This window comes from Canis aureus, chromosome 22, assembly GCF_053574225.1.
Source record: "Canis aureus isolate CA01 chromosome 22, VMU_Caureus_v.1.0, whole genome shotgun sequence".
Lineage (NCBI taxonomy): Eukaryota > Metazoa > Chordata > Mammalia > Carnivora > Canidae > Canis > Canis aureus.
The window spans coordinates 13,396,767-13,415,286 of NC_135632.1; the positions used below are offsets into that span (position 1 = coordinate 13,396,767).

At 35.5% G+C, this 18,520-nt stretch overlaps 1 protein-coding gene and 1 long non-coding RNA gene across 15 annotated transcripts in view; one reads left to right on the forward strand and one right to left on the reverse strand.

Annotated features, from left to right (window-relative positions):
- The window catches only part of SLC9A9 (solute carrier family 9 member A9), a 654,903-nt gene that overhangs the window by 257,399 nt on the left and 378,984 nt on the right, over positions 1-18,520 (forward strand). The window lies entirely within an intron of this gene.
- The window catches only part of LOC144293770 (uncharacterized), a 69,455-nt gene continuing 65,692 nt past the window's right edge, over positions 14,758-18,520 (reverse strand). For all 5 annotated transcript variants that reach the window (XR_013361044.1, XR_013361058.1, XR_013361047.1 and 2 more), the window contains 2 exons: positions 17,914-18,042; positions 14,758-16,585 (listed from right to left, as the gene is read on the reverse strand). This is a non-coding gene — a long non-coding RNA (uncharacterized LOC144293770). The remainder of the gene's footprint in view (positions 16,586-17,913; positions 18,043-18,520) is intronic.

Genomic DNA, 18,520 nt, shown 5'->3' on the forward strand with positions numbered 1-18,520 from the left:
ACACACCTGTAGCTAAACAAGATGTGTTTATTACATGTTATGATGAGAGAAAATGAACCCCAGAGGAAATACTGGGACCTTTCAGAGGGTGTTAGAAAGGACTTATTATAGGCTTGGGCTTATGTTTGATGATTTTAGGGAAGGTTTAAGGAATTGGAGCTTTGCTCTGGAAAAGATGCTATCAGGAAGTGGCAGTGATTGGGCATTTTATTAAGTCTTATGCAGAATGAGGGAAGACTGGATTGAGCCTAAAGTTAAAATTGGTAAAGAAGTAGTGAACTCTTAAAATAGCCAGAATAGGGGGATATTTGGTCAATTTTGTGGTTTGGACAATGTTCATTATTTCTGTTGAAACATATTATGCAGTAGTCTTGTTTTTGTCTTTTTAAAAAATATATATTTTTTAAATTTATTTGACAGAGAGAGAGCAACAGAGACAGAGACAGAGAGATAGAGAGAGAGAGAGAGAACACAAGCAGGGGGGAGAGGCAGGCAGAGGGAGAGGGAGAAGCAGGCTCCCTGTGGAGCCTGGGATCATAACCTGAGCTGAAGGGAGACAGACACTTAACTGACTTAGCCACCTAGGCACCCCTTTGTCTCTCTGGTTTTTTTTTTTTTTTTTTTTTTTGAGATTTATTTATTTGACAGAGAAAGAGAAAGAGCTCGGGGAGAAGGCAGAAGGAGAGAGAGAGAAACTCTCAAGCAGACTCCCGACTAAGTGTGGAGCCCAATGTGGGGCTTGATCCCACGACCCTGAGATCATGACCTGAGCCAAAATCAAAAGTCAGATGCTTAACCAACTGAGCCACCCAGATACTCGTTTTTGTCTTGATCTATCACAGTCACAGAGTGACCTTGTCTGATACTGTTCTGTGAAATTATCTGTGTATGCAGAACGCCAAGGTTCAGATAATAATACTAGGTCAGCCCCCAAATGTCAGGGGCTGTTTTGTCTTTCTTGGATAGCCTCTGACCAGTGGTATTGGCACCATGTGTTTGCTTGTTGTAAATGCAGGGTCCCAGGCTCAACTCCAGATTTACCGAATTGGATTCTAGAATTTAAAAGGGAAGCATTACCTTTTAGAATTCTCCATTTTAGCTAATGATTTTAGTATGTATTGATGGCTACTGCTTAGTTAGCCCAGTATTAATTAAGGGTTACAAGCTAGTAGTATGCTAATTCTAGCTGATGTTTATATTTATTGGCCAGTGCTCTCGTATAAATAACTATTTAAGTACCCCATAATGTCATTTGAACAAAAAAGCAGGATAAATGATTGATTATTTCCCTTTATTTACCAATTTTCAAAATAATGAGTTGTTTCCTTGGCATCCTCCACATATGATCAAGGATATTTTTCTTTTTTAAAGTATTATTTCAATACATGGATTTTAACATGGCTGACATGTTTCTATCTACTGCTGTCATTATTCTTTTTGATGTTCAGAATACTCCAACATGATAACTGAGAACTTCTTCAGGTTTCTTCTATTTCCTTTTGTCATGACCCCATGGGTCTTTCATAGCTTTTTTGTCGTTGGGTAAGACTAGATGTTCCAACTTTAATTTGTGTGTTTCCTGCACCCTTACTTAGAACCAGTCATTTCTCCCAGAAGCCTTAGTTCTTTATAAGAAGGAAATTTATTTGGAGACCAAAATTTGGGAATTAGGGGTTTTCATTGGTACTGGATTGGTCATTGTTTCTAGATATTTTTATTTGTTTTAAAGGAGAAATAATATCAAAAATGTATATTAATATTTTCAGCTCAAATTTAAGATTACAGAAATTTTACTTAAATGCCTTAAATTTTTATTTTATTTTTTCTTCTGCCTACTTTTCTTCTTCCTATCACATATATAATTTCTTATTTCCTTAAAATAAATATTTTCAAAATTATAATATGCATATTATTATTTAAAAATATGATTATTGAAAAACGCTTAAGACTTCATTGTGGTTCTTTTTAACCTTTGGATATATCTAACTGGGATGAACAGTTAAAAATTACTGTTCTAAGAGCTCTTGAAATAATTCCTCTGTGGATTGTATATTGTGAATATACAATAATGTTCATTTGTTTCATTTTGTTTTTAACTTTTATTTTAGAATTAAATAGCTACAGAAGTCCAAAATGAAAATCAAGAACCAAATAAGAGACATTGAGCTTCTATCCCTGTCCCCTCTACCCTAACTTTCCAACCATTTTGGTTGGTTTTTCTTAAAAAACTTCTACTTAAAACTTCTACTTTTAATCTAAGTCAATACACAAACATAAACATACTCTCCTAAATGCTACTGTACACGTTTCCTCACTTGATTCTTCTTTAACAATATTTTAGAGAATAGTCCATAGCAATATGTAAAGCTCTCTCTCTCCTTGTTTTTTAGAACTCCTTTGTACTCCATGGATTATTCAACCAGTTATCTGTTGACAGACATTTACTTTTCTTCTTGTCCTTTGCAATTATGAATGGCGTTGCAACTATTAACACTAAAATAAATACCTTTCCACATTTTTACAGTGTTTTAGAACTGGGATAGATTTATAGAAACAAATTAGGAGGTAAATGCATTTGTAATTTTCCTAGATGCCGAATTCTTCTCCATAAAGTTTGTGTGATTTTGCATTTATACCAGCAACATATACCTATTCTTTACAGCTTTTCCAATGCAGAATTCTATCACAGTTTTGGATTTTTACTTATATAGTTGGTGAGGATTTATGTCTCCATCTGGTTTGACTTAATACTTCTCTTATTATGAGTAAGGTTAAATATGTGTTCATACGTTTAAGAGACATGTGCTTTTATTTTTTTCTGAAAATGAACCATTTATAAGATGGATTTGCTCTAGTAGGGTTGTTAATTTTTATTTTTCAAGTTTTAGAGGACTTTAACATATTAGAGATATTAACCTTTTGTCTATAATAGAAGTTATAAATATTTTTCCAAGTTTTTTATCTGTTTTTTTGGTTTATGCTATGAAAAAGGAAAAATAATCTTTTAATGCATGATGTTGACTCATTTCCTGGAAGAAGATGAAATAAAAGTAGGAAAAAAAAGAAATAAAAGTAGGTCTCAGATTAAGAACTCACGGTGTAGATTAGAGGACCAGAGCCCCAGAGTCATGTAGAGGTACAGACTGCTCCATCTTCAGGGTTAGAGATGACTCAACTCCCAGGTCATTGCTGGAAGATCTCATGCTACACTCTCACAGCTCCAGGGAAATGTAGAAGTTCCATGGTAGCGGTGGGAAGCATGAACTCAAAATGAGATATTTTCAACCTATTAGTGATTTCTAGTTATGTAGGGTTAGTCTTTTCTGCCCATATATTGACATTTTGCTTTTAATGGTCAGGTCCCATTTCATGTCACCTTTGCACAAATCTGCATGTTAAAAAGCATTGTATCCATAGTTTCTCCATCCTAGTGCCAAAGGCCAAGTTTGTTGCATCCTACTGAGTGATTCAGTCAGCTCCAAGCACAATTGTATTTTGTTAAAGCTTTAATTCTTCTGTGGCTGGTGATATCCCTGAGGTTATGTTTACATGACACAGGAAAATTGATTGAAATAGAAAAATAAATCCAACTTGGTAAGATGGGTATTTATCTGCATTGTGTCAAACAATTGGGCTGACTAAACTTAAAAAAACAAACAAAACAACAACAACAACAAAAAAAAAACAGAATTGACTCATAGCCATGAAGTGAATCCTGGGAACCAAATCTACTTTCTAAGTCTGGCACAGACAATCTGTGCAACTTTGGGCACCATTTAGCCTTTCTAGATTTTATGCGTTCTTGGAAGTGGAAGATATTTGATCTCATTTCTCCCAACCCTTTCATTTTACAGATGAAGAAACTGACTTTTCATCTGTAAAATGAAAAGTTTTGACTAGAGCCCTTTCCAGCTGTAACATTCCCTGTTTCTTATTTCTATAAGATTGGTTTTCATTTTAAAACAAGCTTTTGTTTTAAAGAACGTTAAAAATCAACCCAAAGCCCCTCCACTCAGGCATTCTTGGGTTCCAACACTGATTCAGCAAATGTTAGAGAAGATCTTATGTAGTAGAGACCCACATGTGAACAGGAAAAAGCTTTCTTCTTTTACTGGGCTAATTGTTATATTAAAACACGCTGAACCTACTCTGCAATTTAAGATCTTCAACAGCCTTAAAACACCTCGTTAATCTTACCCCACAATTATTCATTTATTGTCTAAATTATTGTGACTCACTAATTTATGAAAGAAAACCTGTGCTCCCCAGGTCTGACTTTTCTTGGCCTTCTTTAAATTAATTCTTTCTCATTTAGCCTTAGCTAAATCTTAGCTAGGTTTTATTAACTATTCATATTTTTTGTTTATAGACACATATTTAGACTTAAACCTAATTCTTCTTGCATGTTTGACTCTCCTCAGCCAATTTTCAGTTTACCTCCAGTTAGGATGATTTGACTATTATTTAATTGATTTAATTTCCTCTTGTCCTCACTGACAAAGATCCTACTGATGATGTAAAGGTCAGCAACAGCACTTAACAGAAAGTGGATGATTAAAGGCAGAGCCCCCAAAGAGATCATGTATGGTAAATGGCAGGATTAGGAGAGGAGAGAAGTACTTAGACGGCTTAGTCAATGAGTCTGCTCAAGAAAAAAGAAAAGACAAACAATATGGCAACAACTAGAAATGTTGCTTTGGTTAATATTCTTCAATTTACAAATGATTAAAGCCCGTAAGGGAACCCTCTGACCTTATACTATCCTCCTGTCTCTTTCATCATTGACTTGGCTCCCAGTTTGGTAAATTTGACTACCCAAGATAGTGGATTTTTATTGATAAGTCTGAAATGTCCCTTTATATATGGGCTAGGTGAGATTGAGAGGTCCTTAAGGTGTACAAAGACATTTGGGAGTCCTGGTGTACCCAACACATCAATAATGTTGCTGCCTCAGCACATTTGCATTTGTTGTTTCTCCCTCCTTGCCTTCTTCAGGTATTTGCCCAAATGTTACCTCAGAGACCTTCCCTAACCATCCTATCAAAAATTGTACCCTGTCTCCTCTGCTACACAGTCACACTAAAATCGTGATGCAGCCCATCCCTTTTCCTTGCCTTACATTCTTGTACAGCACTAATCATTATTGATCTACTATTTATTTCCTTATTTTTTGTCCCCTATGAAGAAGTTTTTTTTGTTTTCCCCCACTTTTCACTCTTATATTTTTAGTATCTAGAACAACAGATTCTTAATAAATACATATTAAATTAATAAATTAATACATTTGTGAAAGAAACTGCTGGAGTAAAGTGTGAAGCTTGAAAGGGGATCTTTTCTCAAATAGAATGTGAAGCACTTAGTATTCCAGATCATTCTTAGAGATTTGGAGTCTCATGACCCCAGGAGGGACAGTGACTCAAGATGAGGGTAGAACTCATGCACATGGCTGAACTTCCAACTGAGTGGCAGTGCTGGTTTCTGTCCTCCAAAAAGGATACGTTCAACTAAAACACAAATACATGTCTTTCTTTGTGTCTGGCCATGCAGCCAATATTTTTTCCCCATGTTTACCAGTTGGTCATTGGTTTAAAATTTTCTAGAGCACCAAGCCATAGATTGTAGAGCTGCAAAAGCAGTTATAATAGTGTGGGAGTTTTTTGTTGTGTTTTTTTTTGGGGGGGGGGCTTGTTGTTGCTGTTTTTTAGTTTGGAAGATGTTCAAAATAGGAGCTTCCTTTAGGAAAAGGAAAAACTCAGCACATTACATTAAGTATTAATCATTCAGAAGATGCCAGAAACCCATCCTGGTATTTACAGGGCTGAGATTTCTTTCAAGGTCTGCAGGAAGCCACTCATTCAAGCACATTTGGGCTGTGCATTTTCTCACTTCATCAATTTCTCTGTTTCCTATTTGGATTAAAGTGTCTTCATTTTATATGATGCAGCTGCATTGAGACTCAAATACAGCTGTGCTATTTTGAACTCCAGAAGTATTAGTCCAGTATTTAAAACTAGAAAATAATTCTTACTTCATAGACTTGTCCTATTTTTTCCAAGAAAATGGTTGTCCTGATTTAGGTAACTTCAGATAGGGCTTACTCAAAAATTGCTCTGTCCGATATGATGGCTACAAACCACATATGGCTACTTGAAATGTGGCTACTCCAAATTGAAGGGCTATTAGTGTAACATACACCGTAGATTCAAAGACTTAATATGAAAGTACAATATCTCATTGATAATTTTTATGTTGATTACATTTTGAAATTATAAGACTCATTTCATATTGAGTTAAAATATATTATTAAAATTAATTTTACCCATTTTTTTACTTTTTTAATGTGGTTACTAGAAAATTTAAAATTACACATGTAATTTATATTATATTTTTGTCAGACCGTACTGCTATAGAGCAATATAGACATGAGAGCTTTTTTCCACCTTTATTGAGATAATGACATATGACATATGTACATTTAAGGTATACAATGTGATGATTTGATACCCATATATATAGCAAAATGATTACCGCAATAAAGTTAGTTAACATCTCTATCCCTTCACACAATTACCTCTGTGTGTGTGTGTGTGTGTGTGCACCCATGCAGTGTGTGTGGTAGCAACATTAATGATCTACTCTTTTAACAACTTTCAAGTACATATTATAGTTTTGTTAACTGTATTAACATGCTATATCTTAGATCTCTAAAACTTATTAATCTTATGGGTGGAAGTTGATACTCTTTGACCAACATCTACCCATTCCCCCCAGCCTCTGGCCACCAACATTCTGGTCTCAATTTCAATGAGCTCAACTTTTTAATATTACATACAAAAATATGATCCCTAATAAAAATACCACAACAATTTTAAATTGAGTAGAAAAATTAAGCACAAATACAATGCACTGCACAAATTATGGCATTTTGGTGAAATATAGGCACTTTATTTCTCTGATTTTGAACTAGTATGTCTGAAATTTTCTTCCTAATGTCTCTTTTTTCCAGTCTTATTTTTCTGCTGTAGCACATAATAACCCATAAACTAGCTTCACCCATGCTTCAGAATCAAAGCAAAGAGAAACAAGATTAACTCTGTATGATTTAAATATCATATATGTGCCATTCAAAACTATAAATACTGCAACCTCTGACTTGAGAGAAACAGATTAAATAAGTTCCTGTCCAAATGTCTCAACTGTGTTTATTCCCTTAGTAGAAACATAAATCACAAGTTCCTAAAGTCTGACAATCTGAGTTGTTTTTTAATGCCCATTACTGTTTTGTTTTATAGAGCTTGTCAGAAATCCAAGAAACTTGACATTTATATTATGTTACCCCTGTTCCAAAGTATGTTGACACATTTAATGGCCCTAAATTGGGTGGACTCAATATCAGAAATAAATATTTACCTCGAAGAAGTAAATAGAGACTACCTGTGTAGCCAATTGGGAAAGTATAGTTTATAATTCTTCTCATTAAGTTTAGAATTTAAAAATCTAGTTCATGTAAATTATTAGTTCAATTCTCCAATTAAGCAAGTCAAAATATATATAGTACTTAATAGGATCCATTTCTTTCTTTTTCTAGATTTTATTTTTAAGTAATCTCTATACCCAACATGGGGCTCAAACTTACAGTCCTAAGATCAAGAGTCACATACTCTACTAACTGACCCAGCCAGGTACCCCATATTTCTTTATCTTCATCATCAGAAGATACTTAATGACTAGATCTAAGAAAGCATCTATAGATCTCAAAATATAAAAATCCTGTTGAGTTTTACACAGGGCTAATAAATATTTACTGAATCAATAGAATAGTCATTGAATATTGATTAAGAGCACTGACCATAGAGTGGAATAGGTCTTTGTTTAAATCCACATTCTGTCTGGCCTATTTGAGCCTCAGTTTCTCCATCTATAAAATGAGGATAGTAGGACTTATTTTAAAGGTTCTTTATAAGGATTAAATGAGATAATAATAATTATTATTATTACCACTATTAATATATTGTTATTTTTACCATATACTAAGATGAGGCCATTTTACCCTCAGCAAGTAAGACATGCACTTTTTTGCCTGTTTTCTTAGTAGCAGTAATGGATTTCCATGAATCTACATACTTGGTTAGTAGAATGCTCCCTTGACCAACTAATATTTTTTTGTGATTTGCATGGCTATAGCTGGAGCATAATATATGTAATGTGGTAATTTTGCTTTTATAAAACACAAATATATAATATTTTTAGAGGTAACAGATAGTAATATATGAAAGCAAGTCTTAGACACTGTCATTTTATCCACATGTATTTTGGTATACATTTCTATAATTATGGGCATTGTTCTTATGTAACCATTATCAAACCTACAAAATTTGCCATAATCCATTAGTATCATCTAGCACCTAGTCTACATTCAAATTTCTGATTTTCTTTTTATTATAGTTGACATACAGTGTTATATTAGTTTCAGATGTAAAATATAGTGATTCAACAGTTCCATATATTATGCTATACTCACCATAAGTGTAGATACCATCTGTCACCATTTAATGCTATGACAGTGCCTCTGACTATATTCCCTATGGCGTACCTTTCATTCCCGTGACTTGTTCATTCCACATGGAAGCCGGTACCTGCCTCTTTCCTTCACCCATTTTTTCTATCTCTCACCATCTCCCCTTGGGCAACCACCAGTTTTAGTTTTTTCTCTGTATTTGTGAGTCTGTTTCTGCTTTTTTTTTTTTTTTTTGATTCTTTGTTTGTTCTTTTGTCTTGTTTTTTAGATTCCACATGTAAGTGAAATCATATGCTATTTGTTTTTCTTTGTCTGACTTACTTCATTTATCATAATACCTCTAGGTCCATCCATGTTGTCACAAATGGCAAGACCTCATTCATTTAAAAAAAAAAAAAGATTTTATTTATTTATTCATGAGAGACACAGAGTGAGAGAGAGAGAGAGGCAGAGAAACAGGCAGAGGGAGAAGCAGGCTCCATGCAGGGAGCCTGACGTGGGACTCAATCCCGGGTCTCCAGGATCATACCCTGGGCTGAAGGCGGCACTAAACCACTGAGCCACCTGGGCTGCCTGACCTCATTCTTTTCTATGGCTGACTAATATCCTATTTGTGTGTGTGTGTGTGTGCGTGTGTGTGTGTGTGTATCTCACATCTTTTTTATCCATTTATTATCAACAGTTAGGTTGCTTCCCTATCTTGGCTATGGTAAATTATGCTGCATAAACATAGGGGTGCATGTATCCTTTCAAATTAGTATTTTCGTTCTCTTTGGGTAAATATCCAGTAGTGGAAATTACTGGGTCATACGGTGTTTCTATCTTTATTTATTTTAGGACCCTCCATACTCTTTTCCTCAATGGCTGCACCAATCTGCCTTCTCACCAACAGTGCACAAGGATTCCTTTTTCTTCATATACCCATCCACACTTGCTGTTTCTTATGTTTTTTTTTTTATTCTAGCCATTCTGGAAGGTATAAGGTGAGATCTCATGGGAGTTTTGATATGCATTTCCCTGATAATTAGTGATGTTAAGCATCTTTTCATGTGTATGTTGGCCATCTGTATATCTTCACTGGACAAAAGTTTATTCAGGTCCTCTGCCCATTTGTTAATCAGATTATTTGTAGGGTTTTGGTGTTGAAGTGTAAATTCTTTATATATTTGTGATGCCTACCCCTTATTGGATAAATCATTTGCAAGTATCTTCTCCCAGTCAGTAATTTGCCTTTTTGTTTTGTTGATGGTTTCCTTCACTGTTCAAAAGCTTTTTGTTTTAATGTAGCCCCAATAGTTTAATTTTGCTTTTGTTTCCCTTGCCAGAGGAGATATATTTAGAAAAATGTTTCTATGGATGATATCAAAGAAATTACTCCCTGTGTTTTCTTTTGAGAGTTTTATGGCTTCAGGTCTCACATTTAGGCCCTTTATCCATTTTTAGTTTATTTTTGTGTGTGTTGTAAGAAAGTGACCAGTTTCATTCTTTTGTATGTAGCTCTCCAGTTTTCCCAACACTATTTGTTGAAGAGACTTTTTCCCGTTGTATATTCTTGTCTCCTTTATCATAGATTAATTAGTCATAAAAGTATGAGTTTATTTTTGGATTCTGTTCCATTTATCTATGTGTTTAGTTTTGAGAGCTCTGTTCTTCTTTCTCAGGATATCTTTGGCTATTTGGTCTTTCGTGGTTCCATACAAAGTAGGAGTATTTGTTCTACTTCTGTGGAAAATGTTGGTTATTTTGACAGGGATTATGTTAAATCCGAAGCTTGTTTTGGGTAGTATGGACATTTTAATAGTATTCTTCAAATCTATATTGTTTTTTTAATCCACTCCTTATAATATAAAAAGAATATGCTGATCTTATCTGGATCCTTGATCAAATAAAACAGCCATAATAAATTTCATTTTAAACATGTAGTTTAAACATAACCCCAATGTCATCATCACACCTAAATTATTAACAATAATTTTTGTTGTAGGCAAAATAATGGTCCTTGAAAGATTTCCTGGTACTAACCTCCAGAACCTGTGAATATGTTACTTTGATGCCACAAGGCCTTTGCAGATGTGATTAAATTAAGGACCTTGCAGTGTGGATATTACCTGAATTATCTGGGTAGACCCAATCTTCTCACATAGGTCCCTAAAAGCTTGAAGGGGAAGATGTGACAATGGAAGAGAAGCACAGAAAGATATAATTTTGCTGATTTTGAAGTTGGAGGAAAGGGGCTATGAAAAAAAGCATGTGGGTGGTCCCTAGAAACTGGAAAGGAAAGGAAATGGATTCTCTCCTAGAGCCCCCAGAAAGGAATGCGGCCCTACTGACACCTTGTTTTATCTCAATGAGACTCCTATCAGACTTCTGACCTACAGAACTGAAAAATAACACATTTATGCTGTTTTAAGCCACCACGTTTGCAATAATTTGTTATAGCAATGATAGAAAACTATTGTAATTTTAAATGTTATCAAATATATAGTTAGATTTAAATTCCCCAAGTTGTCTCATAAAATTTTTTATAGCCATCCTATTCAACCAAAGATCCAGACAATTGTCGACACATTGCTTTTAGATGATATAAGGAGTGATTTAAAATTAAAGAACTGTAAGACATTTTTGCAGAAAGAGACTTTAGGAATCAATCCAACACCTTTATTTTATAAAAAGAGTAAACTAAGGTTTAGTGATGAATGACCTAGCCCTAAGACAGTAATGTCAAAATAGCATTATAATCCCTTTGAAAAATTCATGAAGATTGGGCAGCCTGTAGCTCAGTGGTTTAGCACTGCCTTCAGCCCAGGGTGTGATCCTGGAGACCCGAGATCGAGTCCCACGTCAGGCTCCCTGCATGGAGCCTGCTTCTCCCTCTGCTTGTGTCTCTGCCTCTCTCCCTCTTTCTGTGTCTCTAATGAATAAATAAATAAAATCTTAAAAAAAATTCATGAAGATTAACAGTAGATTCCAGGAAAGATGTGACCTTAACTTGACCTCTTTGCCCTTTATTTACCCTCTCCATCTTACCTGATTTTGCTAAAACCAAATATATGTCTACATTGTAGCTGAATGCTGGCGAAGTCTTGGGCTCTATGCGGCCCCCACAGAAATAACAGATACTGAGCTTTCTCTGTCATGAATAAGATGAGCACCTATGCACTAGCTTCAGAGATGTTTTTTGATAGAGACTAGAAAGCTGTGAATCCTCAGCAAAGGTTGAATGATAGGAATACATGGATTTTGGTGATGGGAAAGGGGGAAGTATGGTGCCCTGTTTGACCCTGCATGAGTAAACTTGGTGTCTCTGATTATCGGGTGAGGGAACGGCCTCCTCCAGGTGCTTGAGGGGTTTCTATTACCATTGGTCTACCTTACGGTACTTACAGGACTGCTATTCTGGAGGGTAGCCCAACAAACAGTCTTGTCTTAAGACTCCATAAGCCAATAAAGAAAAATAAAAACACAACGTGACTTTTCAGCAGCTTGAGAGAAAAAGATCAGTCAGAACAAATGGAACATACATGCATGGAATAAATTCCTGAAGTTGTCAGAAGACAATTTGAACAAAAACCTTATAATAAATCTTAGGAGGGTCAAGAACAGGGAAAAACAAAAAAACAAAAAAACATGATTTTCCAAGTAACCAACTGAATAGATAAATTAAAGAGAATGGAGTAGTCAAGACCTGCCCTCCACAGCAGAGAAACATCTGGCCCCAAATGTTACTAGTGCCAAGATTGAGAAACCTACATTAGCCAATTTCTCAAGTTAGGGCTAATTAAGACCCTTAGGGAGAAATTCTAGTAGTAATCCACCAGCCCCAGGATTTGTAGAGAAAGAGAATGCTGAAGGGTTTCATCCCCTTCTCATGCTAGAAGATCTTTTGTACTATCCTGGTATTACCCCCCATGAACACCTATCTTAGTGCCTAGCCAATTGTGTATGCTTTCTGTGGCAAGGAGCTGAGTAATAATTACTTCATGGAAATCCAAGTGAGTCAAAAGGGTGGAGCTTAAACTTTTTAAATTATCTTTTCACAGCTGTGCATAGCAGCCCTTTGAAGGTTGTACCTTCCAGCCTCCCTCACCTTCCTTCCACAAGCAGCAATCCAAAACAGCCTTCCTTCTTCCTGGAGATTTCTTGGCTTTTCTTGGTATTATTATTTTTATCTCTTAGTGCCAATTCCATTTTTCTCTGTATACTTCCTCTATCATTGAGTTTTTGGGGAGCAAGACAGTAACCTGTCCTAGCTCACTGTCTTGGTAATGAGAAGAATGCTTTAATAAAAATGCCACCTTTTCCTAAATTAATATAAAGTTTTAATGCAATTCTCATGAAAATCTAATACTTTAAAAATTGGAACTGGACAAAATTATATTAATGTTTATGAAGTAGAATAAAAGCATTAAGGAAGGGACACCTGGGTGGCTCGGTGGTTGGGTGTCTGTCTTTGGCTCAGGGCATGATCTCTGTCAGGGGATTGAGTCCCGCATCGGGCTCCCTGTGGAAAGCCTGCTTTTGCCTCTGCCTGTGTCTCTGCCTCCTCTCTGTGTGTCTCTCTCATGAGTAAATAAATAAATCTTAAAAAAAAAAAAAGCATTAGGGGAACTGCCTAACCAGATAAAAGAATATATTACAAAACTATTATAATCAGATAATATGGTATTGGCCTAGGATTAGACAGATCAGTAGAAAAGAATAAAGGATCCATAAACAGATGCCAGTATAAATGAGAATTTGACAAAATCAAAAATTTATAATTATGCATATAGTTATAAAAGTTATTTATAAAAAGAGTTATTCATAGATAGATAGATAGATAGATAGATAGGGCTATATACAGCTAACAGGTATTTAAATCCAGTGGGAAAGGATTATTTATTTAACAAATGGTACTTGCACAATTTAGAGGATAATAAAATTGGACTTATGTAACCATTTACAAAATATGTTTAGAAGAACTAAAATATAAATGAAAAATGAAGAAAATGAAGTAAAACAACTCCTGCAAGAAAATCTGTAAATCTTTATTTACCAACAATAGATAGGAAAATTCTTGTTAAAAAAGAATGGAAACCCAGAATTTATAAATAAAGAATAGACAGATTTGACCAAATAAAAAACAAATTTAATAAAAGATACATAAAAAAAATCCACAAACAGCACATTGGGGTAAAAGCATTCAAATATAGAGGACCAAGTATGACTATTTCCTCTTTTTTTTTTTTTTTTTTAAGATTTACTTATTTATTTTAGAGAGAGAGAGAGAACAAGCAAGCAAGCAGGGGAGTGCAGAGAGAGAGGGAGAGAGTCTTCCAGCAGACTTTCTACTGAGCACAGAACTCAAGGTGGGGCTCAATCTCAGAATCCTGAGATCATGACCTGAGTAGAAATCAAGAGCCTGAGCCAACCATCCAGGTGCCCCCAAATATTACTATTTCTAATATAGAAAGAACACTTTACAATGAAAATCTGAAAATAAATAACAGAAAAAATGGACAAAGATTATGAAGAGGAAGTTTTTAGAAGAGTGAATCAATGTGGGGTTCAAATGTGCAAAGTTATTCAAACTCACCAGAAGTCATAAAAATCTAAAAAAAGTAACAGCATATCATTTTACCCCTAGCAGTTTGGCAACAATTGTAACACCAAATAACAGTCATTGCTGGCAGGGAGGCAGGGAAAAGTAGACTGTTACACATTTCTAGTGAAAATTTAAATCATTAACAGACTTTTGGAAAGTGGTGTGGCAACAGCTATTAGAATTTAAAATACATAGTTCCTTTTGACTCAGTGATCTGACTCCTGGGAATCTGTTCCACACGAGTAAAAATATTGGATTCTTAAGGATATATGGTCCGGGATGTTTATTGCAACATTTTTGTAAGTGGAGGGAAAGAAAGCAAGAAGGAACAAAGTAAATCCTATCAATAAGGGAATTATTGAAAAGGTTGTAGGACATCTACACAATATCATGTAGCCATTAAAGAGGATAAATTAGTGCTCATCCAGCTAACTTGAGAGTTTTCCAGGAGGCATTGTTGACTTTGTAAAGCAAGATGTAGGAAAGTATATATAAAATGTGATTCTAATTTTTAATATATAGATAAATACGTATATGTGTATATAAAGCAGAATTCATGGGATATAGCCAAAGAAACTGCTTTTTTTCTTTCTACTATTCCTTTATTATTAATTTTTAAATTTTTAAAAAAACATTTAAAATTTTAATTCCGGTATAATTAACATGTTATATCAGTGGCAGGTGTACAATATAATGATTCAAAAATTCTGTATATTATTCTATGCTCATCACAGTAAGTATATGCTTAATCTCCTTCACCTATTTCACGCATCTCCCTACCCACCTCCCCTCTGGTAACCATCAGTTTGTTCTCCATAGTTAAGAGTCTGATTTTTGGCTTGTCTCTTCTTTCTGTGTTTATTTCTTTTGTTTCTTAAATTCCACATATGAGTCATATCATATGGTATTTGTCTTTCTCTCACTGACTTTCTTCACTTAGCATTATACCCTCTAGATCCACCCATGTTGTTGCAAATGGCAAGATCTCATTCTTTTTGATGGCTGAGTAATATTCCACTGTATATTACCCAGTCATCTATTAATGGACACTTGGATTTTTCATCCATTTATCTATCAAGGGACATTTGGGTTGTTTCCATAAGTTGGCTCTTATAATTAATGCTGTAACAACCATAGGGGTGTACATATCTTTGAATTGGTGTTTTTGTCTTCTTTGGGTAAATAGTAGTGGAATTGCTAGATCATGTGGCAATTCTATTTTTAACTTTTTGGGGAAACTTCATACTGTTTTTCTTGGTGGCTGCACCAGTTTGCCTTCCCAACAGCACACAAGGATTCCTTGTTCTGCACATCCTCACCAATGCTTGTGTCTTGTGTTTTTGATTCAGCCATTCTGGCAGGTGGTTTTTTTGTTTTTGCTTTTTTTTTTTTTAAGATTGTGTTTATTTATTTATTTATTTTTTTGACAGAGAGAGAGAGAATACAAACAGGGGGAGAGGGAGAGGGAGAAGCAGGCAGGGAGCCCAATGTGGGGCTTGATTCCAGGACCCTGGGACAGTGAACTGAGCTGAAGGGAAACACTTTAACTGACTGAGCGACCCAGGCACCCCCTCTTGTGGTTTTGATTTGCATTTCCCTGATGATGGGTAATGCTGAACATCTTTTCATGTGTTTATTGGTCATCTGTATTATGTCTGCTTTGGGAAAATGTCTGTTCATTTCCTCTGCCCATTTTTAATTGGATTATTTGTGCTGATGGTGTTGAGTTGTATAAGGTCTTTGTATATTTGGGATGCCAGCCCCTTATTAGATATGACATTTGCAAGTGTCTTCTCCCATTCAATAGATCATCTTTTTGTTTTATTATTTCCTTTGCTGTACAGAAGCTTTTTATTTTGATGTAGTCCCAATAGTTCAATTTTGCTTTTGTTTCCTTTGCCAGAGGAGACATATCTAGAAAAATGTTTCTATGGATGATGCCTGAGAAATTACTGCCTGTTTTCCTCTAGGAGTTTTAGGGTTTCAGGTCTCATGTTTAAGTCCTTAATCCACTTATTTTTGTGTATACTGTAAGAAGGTTGTCCCATTTCCTTCTTTTGCATGTAGCTGTCCAATTTTCCCAGCACCATTTGTTGAAGAGACTGTCTTTTTCCCATTGTATATTCTTGCCTCCTTTGTCATAGATTAATTGATCATATAATTGTGGGTTTATTTCTGGGCTCTTCCATTCCATTGTCTCCCATTCTTTAAAAGTATTCAGTGAGGTTACATTTTTTTTCCACCCGCTGGATAAAAGCCTTTGGTCTTTAAGTTGCAATTGGAGCTTCAATTCAGCAGTGAACATATCCAATCCCGTGTAATACTGGCAGTTCTCAATTTAATTTAAGACCCTGCCCTACCTCCCTTAGCCTGCCCTACTTCCGTTGAGGCAGGCTGCCACCTTTGGGAGAAGAGGTGTGGTTGGGTTCTTCATCCTTTCTCAGGCTTCTCATCTACCACTTGCTAGATGTAGTTTCTGAGTCCTAAAAACATAGAGGCAGAGATGAGGTAAGGGAATTTTTTTTGACTGATAATTAGGTGCCATCAGAGCAACTGGGCTCATTAGATTTCTCAGGTGAGAATCAAACAGTATTTCACTGTGTCCCCAAACTCTAGTCACAGAGTAGGCTGTCTGATAGCCTAGCCAAAGTCCCTCTTCATAGGCTTGAGATAAGGGTCAAACACTCCCAAGTGGGATTCACAGTTCACAAGTAGCAAAACAACTCCCTTCATAAATCTTAACCTCTAGATTAGAGTCTAGAGAGAAACACTTTCTTATTCTCCATGTGGGTGAGAGGTTTAAGGGAGTCATGTAACTGGCTTTTGGATATTTTAAAATTGTGTATCTCGCTGTTGGATATATTTTTTCTTCTTTAAACTTCTGATTTAATATCTATTACAAATCCTTATATTCTTATTAGAAAGAAAATTTGATGTAAAGAGATTTTGGTAGGACATATACTAAATTATAAATTGGGTTAGTTAAGAGGAAGGAAGATATGAGTTTAGGAAAGGAAAGATGAAGAAAAGGGAGACATGTTAAAAAGAAAAAGAAAAAAAGATAATGAAAACCAAGCAAATAAACAGAGTGTGCACGATGTGGATCACATTTATGCATTTATATGGATGTACATAGATGTACGTAAAAAAGAACTCTTCAAAATTTCATACAAGTGAGAAAATTAACCAATCACTTTTTATATCATGTTAGTAAATCACTGTGAAATGTGACAAGAAGATCTTAAAGGAAAATCTTCCAACTCAATATATTATTGCACATGCCATGAAGTAAAAAAATATTCAATGACTTTGTATATTACATGTAAGTCACACATCTTGACTTACTCTGGCAGCTAAAGTGTGCTAAGAATCCCAAGTGCTTGATGAAGCCCTGAGCGCTGGATGTTGGCTTTCATAAGGAGACTACTAGCTCTTGTTAATTGAATTTAGAAAATTCACTCTGGCATTATCCTGTCTGGAGCCTAAATTAAATGCATGAATGATAATTCATTTATTGAATTTAGAAGCCAAGAGGAATATAGATACAAAGTCAAAGTCTCTGCTTTCCTAATGTTGAGCCCAACCGGCTCCTATTTAACAAGTGTCATAACACCGTATTATTTTTATTACTGGGACTTGGGAGATCTGAGATCCAGTTCGGTTCCTGCTACTAATTCACAGGGCAAATCCGGTGGCTACATTGCCTTTCTAGGTTTAGTTTGCTCATATATTCCTAGAGGAATTAGATAATTGCTGAGGTAAATCCTGCTCTACTCAGTAGTTCTCCAACTTGAGTGTACTTAAAACTCACCTGGAGAGTTTTTTAATATGCATATTCCTGGGCTCCTTCTCCAGATATTCTGATTCATTAGATCTGGGGTGGATTCCAAAACTGCAATTCTAAGTGTCCAGTTGATGCTAATGATGCTAGTCCAGAGATCTAATGGATATAAGAATCGATGGTAAATATTTGCATTTCTCAGTAAACTGGTGAATTATAGAGTGAAGCAAGCTACTTACTGCTCTCTGAGACTTCCACCACTTGCAGTAGGCACCTCCCTTCTGAGATGCCACCAGTCTGGCTATCTCCTGGCAATCTCCATTACCCAGTTCCCAATATGTGCTACTTGAATCACAGATAGGTGTCGCTCTAATTTTGGGGCAAATTGGTCATGAGGAGAAATGTGAGCTAGGACACTAGGGAGTATGTCACCAGCTCCTATGTTTGTGGATTAAATATCTAAGAGAGCTCTTAGGAAATTATCTGCATAAAATGATCTCAATTAGGGATGGGTCATAAACTTTCAATTCCCAGAGGAACTGCCACTAGAAATAAAATAGGTGTGTGATGGGGTAGGAGAGTTACCTAAAAGTAAAGTCAAAATAGGGTCTTCTAGTGGCTGGATTATCCTGAATAT